Raw genomic sequence first — 6,000 nt, 5'->3', positions numbered from 1 at the left:
TTATTAGTGCCTTGATTAAATTTACGAAAAAATATCATAAAGTTCAAAAGGCCCGAGCTGGCTGGCACTTCATCTTGCAGCGGGTCTCTTTCTGGCCACCAGCTTGCCTTCCGGAATCTGGCATGGGCCCTCCAAAAGACTGTCCAGGGTGTAACCGCGTTCGCTCTACAGTAGCCAGGACCGGCGCCGGAAACCCCGCTGCGCAGAAAGGGATACAACAGGTTAAGAAATCGATGGAAGTTCAGGAGAACTATCAAATCAATCCACCACATTGGATGTGTTTTCTACCCCTGGTAACTGAAAACGTCACATGTCCAAAGTTGAGTCCTTGGTTGGTTAATGCGATAAAGCAACCTCCCCACAGAAGTGCGAAGCCAGACCTTTGTGAAACGCCCGTCACTCAATCACGCCGTCACTCAAATGGCTTTTTAAGACATTTAGGTTGTGGGATTTTGGTTAAAAACTTCATAATCATAGTTACATCACTGGGAACACTTTTTTTTCAACTGTCTTAGGGGGACTTTAAAAAAAACATGCTTAGCAACACAAGAACACAACAGTTTTGAATGCACAACCTGAAGGTTCACATAGACTTTTTTTATTGGAAGCGGTTTCTCGAACAGGTTGGATTCCGAGCCCTAATTGAATGTAGCACAACACCATACTCACAGGAATTGTTCCAAAGCCACACAGAAGATAAAGAATTCATTGAATTTAGTGATTTTATGTGATGTAAAGAGTTTAGTTGACATGATAGCACGTTCTTTAAGCTGTTATCTTGATAATTGTGCGTATGTTGCATTCACATACTAGATTCTGTGTTTCATGAAGCTAAGTAAGCATCAATTATGGTAGTAAAATGTGCAGATATTCAGTCCATTATTATTTGTTCCCATATTTTGTTCAATACATTTTTCCCAAATATATATATTTCTTTTCTTTTTTATTATGAATTTTTTTGGCTGGAACTTGTACTCCAGAGTGACATAAAGTAAAAAAAAATGGTAATTACGCATCTTGGTAGCTGATGTACTTAATTTGTGTCTTTCCGTGAGAATTGCTTACATTATGCTTGTTCAACTGAAAGCTGTAGATTTGTTAGATGAAAGTAAAATGTCCCACAAATAAATGTACAAAGTTATTTCTCCCAGGACTCCCGCCCCTCCACCAGTCATTATTTTTGTTTCCATAGTTTTGTCTCTCTCTGAATAGATTGATGCACAGTTTTGGACCAGGTGGTCTTTTTTGGATCCACCTCCTTCTTTTTTTTTTTTTTTACATTGGTTTCCAGCCTCAAAATGGTTCCATCACTGCAGCCTTAGACGTCCAAACACAAAGGAATCTGGATTGCTTGCCAGTGGAACTTACACTACATCCATCATTATTTTGTGTTCAGTGCAACAGAAATACCATACCTTCATGTGCACGCCAGAGCGTATTTTCTTCAGCCAGTGAATGCGACTGTAGCAAATGAAATCGGGAAAAAAGAAAAAAGACCAAGATATTTACAACTAACAGCTTCGGAGGTGGTTTATTTATAAGCCGCCTCATACTGAAACATGTCAAACAAAAAATTTATGATGCAATCTGTGTATGTGAATACAGTTCTGTCGGCTGGGATGCATAGTCTTTGTCCTCTTAGGCACATTAGAAATCACTCATAAGATAATAATCGAGTCACGGCCTAAAATATGCACCGCTGCCTCCTGTGTTGCAGCAATTTACCTGACATGCTCATTTTTACGGTTTTAAGGTGTTTTCACACCCAACTGATGTGATGTCATTTAATGCAGTAATTTCATAAAAAAAGCTTGACCTTTCAGGTAAAAACAGTAAATCGTGGAGAGGCATCCTTGCTGTTTAAGCAGATGAATGCAGAGTTCTTTGCAAAGGAAGGTTCCAGTGACGGAGACCATGTATGACTGAATTGCCTTTATTGTCATTGCAACAATTACAAGCACAGGTAGACATTTTGCAGCTTGCTACCTTATTTTCTTTCGTAGCTTTTTCGCTAATTTGATTGACTACCCTTAAAGCCTAAGGCACATGTGTCAAATTCAAGGCCCGGGGGCCAAATGTGGCCCTCCATGTCATTTTATGTGGCCCGCGAGAGCATAAGGTTTTTAATTTCTTAAAATAAAAAATGAAAATCTGTGGTTTTTTTTCATATTTAGGGGGAATCGGACTTAAAATACCAGATTAGACAACAATACATTAGGAATTAAACACTGTCCATTTAACCTAACCTGACAGAATCAAATGTAAAAAGGATTTATGCTAAAGTAACAAGGAAACATATGTTTTCTATGCAACTGTAATTGTGACTTTAAAAAGTTAGAATAAATATACAATGAGTTATTTAACATTAAGGAGTAGTTACATTTATTTTTCATTACATTTAGTTACATGTATAAGTTATATCTTGCCCTTTGAGGACAGCCACTATGCTGATGTGGCCCAATGTGAAAATGGAGTCCATTAAAAGAAAAAAAAAGTTAACTGTCAAAGTGAAACTTGTACTGATAGACAAGGTTGTGCACACTTTGAGAAAAACAATTTTATATTCAACTTTTTTTTGTTTTGAATTTAATTTATCTTGGAATTGAATACAAAAACACGTCAAAGAGTAACAGACATACTTATTAAGTCACAAAACACATTCTTACTGACTGGTCCAACAAGAAATGTGTACAAATATAATGAATATAGATAAAGTTTAAGGCTGCACGGTGGCGCTCTTGTCTCAGAGCAGAGAGGTTCAAGTCCTGGCTGGGGGACCTGAAACAGAACACCAATGGGGGACCTTTCTGTGTGGAGTTTGCATTTTCGCCCTGTGCATGCGTGTGTTTTCTCCAGGGACTCCGGCTTCCTCCCACCATACAAAAACAAGCATCATAGGTTAGTTGGTTACTGCAAATTGTACCTAGGTGAGAGTGTGAGTGTGCATGGGTGTGTGATTGTGGCCCTGCGACAGACTGGTGTCCCCTGCCTTCGCCCGCAAGTGGGCGCGACAGAATAGAAGAGGGACAAAACGGAATAGAAGATCAATGAATGAATGAATAAATGAATGAATGAATGAATGAATGATGATAAAGTTTAGTCTCAATTACGAAAGGGGTTTATACAAATATACACCTCATGGGTCCAAGTTTTCACAGCCCCCTACTATATCAGTAAAATCAGTCCAACTCAGGAGTTCTGTTCTCCTTTATTTGCTCAGCTGCTGGACAAGACACTAAAGGACAGTTTACATATTTTATAAACAACTTAAGTATTTCATTTATTTGCTTTAATTTATCTACTTTTTATCAGTGTAGATCGGTCGCAAAAAAATCATAACATCTGTCATGTCACAGCAGTGATGTCATCAACAAGAGACAGTGTGATGAACACTCATACCATAAGACAATTATAGCACATTTGCCATTTATATGCTTCATGCCAGATACCAGCAAAAAATTTCGGAAAAAATAATGGTCTGTAGGTGTTTTGTTTTTTCTCGATCAGCTGTTACATGATCGCAGTTGGAGAATCGACCAGAGATTGCAGTCATAACTATTTGTCTTTCTTTTTTCAACAGAGCTATGGTAACAAGTCAATTTCCCCAATACGGGACAGAAAGTTATTTTATATTCTATGCATTCTTTTCGAAGCGATGTTTCATGATTCGATACATATGCCTGTAACTCCGTAAAGTATTTTTGACACTAATTGAACAACTTTCATATTTGCAGTCAAAATATTCACAACAGAAATGTTAAAGATCAACAAAATGTTGGATTTATTTATTTTTTGTCATTTTGTACATAACTTTATGTATGAGCATTTATTTCATTTTATTTCATTAATAGAGAGAAAATACGGTACAACTTAGATCGTCATCTGAGTTGTAAAAAGGAAGGGAAAAAAAACTTCTTCTTTCCATGGCCTAACTTTTACAAACTGAAAATGAAAACTCTGAGGATGTCAGAGCCAAAGCCTGTGTTTAATCCTGTTACCACTGCCAGCTACAATGCAGTACGTGAAAAGAGAATGTAGGCAGAAGCATCTCAGTGACAGCAAAACCTGTGTCTTCCATGCAAAAGCGAGACTCGAGACAGTTCGCCCGTTCCACACCTTTCCCAGAGCCAGAGCTCCTGGGAGAGCGCATAATAAGGGGATAGCTATGACTGAGCTGCAAGGTGGCAGCTCCACCTCAAATAGCCCATTTTCAACTCAATTACCAGACATCTACACCCATGCCTCTATTCTCAACAATCCCAGGAAACACTAAGGCTAAGACCCCCCCCCCCTCCTCCAAGTAAAAAGAAAAGTAGGAAGCATTATCTTTGGCTGCTCGAGCAGCAGAACACGTAAGTGTTAGACTGAGCATGGGGACTGAGGCTGCAAATGAAGTCTGTCACATCAGCATTTGCAGCTTTTCCTAGCTCAAGAATGTCCTAAATCCAGGGAGAAAGGAGAATATGCAAGCTTGATTTTAAAATGTGATCCGGCACGGGGATGGAAACATGAACCCAGCGGAGCATTGCGGTTTTGTAATATTCCTTCATCATCCGGCAGGGAGAACAAGACGAGGGCAATTGCATAAACTGCGAAGGCCTGACTTATTTTACAGAAATAACTGGGATTTTTATAGGCTGCGGGGAGGGCACGCATGCATCACTGAGATTGGGAAATCCACAGCCTGAGACAAAAATGAAGCCACCAGACTAATTTAGGCCCCTCATACAGAATGAGACTGCGCCCATAAAACCATTTTTCCCCTAATGCAATGCTGCTATTTTTTCCATTATATCTTATATCAACCTTGTCAGAACCTACTAATGAGGTTTCCCTTTCAGGAGCAGTATTTTTTGTGTGTCAGTGTTCCATCATTAATAAAGTCAACAAGTGTTTGGGCATGGTGGGAGTGCCTCCCATGAAAGTTGGAACATTATTAAACCGGCAATGGCGTTGTTTAATTACCTTCTCTCTTTCTGCCTCATTGATTTACATTGTGAGCCCTTTAATTATGCAATTCATCACATTTTAAACATGAAAAACAGCATATAAGCACTCTAATTAAACCTTGTCAAAGGTTTTCTGAAAGGGCTCCGTAAATCACGCAGATTGTGTGGATATATGTTTGTTTTTCTGGGGTCCCCCCCCCCCCCTTTTTATGCTTCATGTGTTGCCATCCATTTTTCCACCTCCTGATGGAGGCTAAGTGTTTTTGGAAGCAGGCGCCATGAATTAATTTTAAAAAACCTTCACTTGCCGTAGCTTCTGTTTCGGTTATTAATTTACTACAGTGGTTTGTACAGGAATTTTTGGGATGGCCAATGCGGGAGCTAATGTGAGGTGGCAATTAAAAAAATGATACTGAATTATGATCATTATTAGTTTTTTACCTCCATTAGTATTGCTTCTTAAATGAAACCACTGGAAAACAGAGCACTTTGTGGGGCTGTAGCACACATCAATGCCACCTGCCCTTGAGGATAGCGGATTAAAAAAAAATCAATATCTACATCAAACGCATGAACTATGGTCGAAATGGTAAATAATTGTGTAGCCAACAATCTCATGTCCGTCTTTTGGTTATTGTTGTTTTTGTCTATTGTTGTTTTGACTTTTTATTGCTTTGACCTATGTTTGTGTGTCTTTTATGTCATGGACATTGTAGTCTACCATGTTGATGAAAGGTGCTATACAAATAAAGTGATTCATTGATTGATTCGTTGATATATTTTTGGGCATCTTACATTTGTAAAGCAGTAAGGGGAGATGAAGTGAGTCCAGGTGGTATTAGCAGCTAAAAAAATAAAATAAATAAAAGCTACTATTATGCATTGGATAAATCCTCCAACTGTTGAGAACTGGTGTGACACATTTAACGGACTCTGATGAATGACAAGATAGTGGAATGACAAGTCCCAGGTTTAACATGAAAAATTTAGAAAATTGAAAAAAGGATGCACGGCGGCTATGGTGTAAAGTTAAAGCAGTCGATCTCTGATT

This window comes from Oryzias latipes, chromosome 19 (assembly GCF_002234675.1).
Source record: "Oryzias latipes chromosome 19, ASM223467v1".
Classification (NCBI taxonomy): Eukaryota; Metazoa; Chordata; class Actinopteri; order Beloniformes; family Adrianichthyidae; genus Oryzias; species Oryzias latipes.
This window is presented reverse-complemented; position numbering follows the sequence as displayed.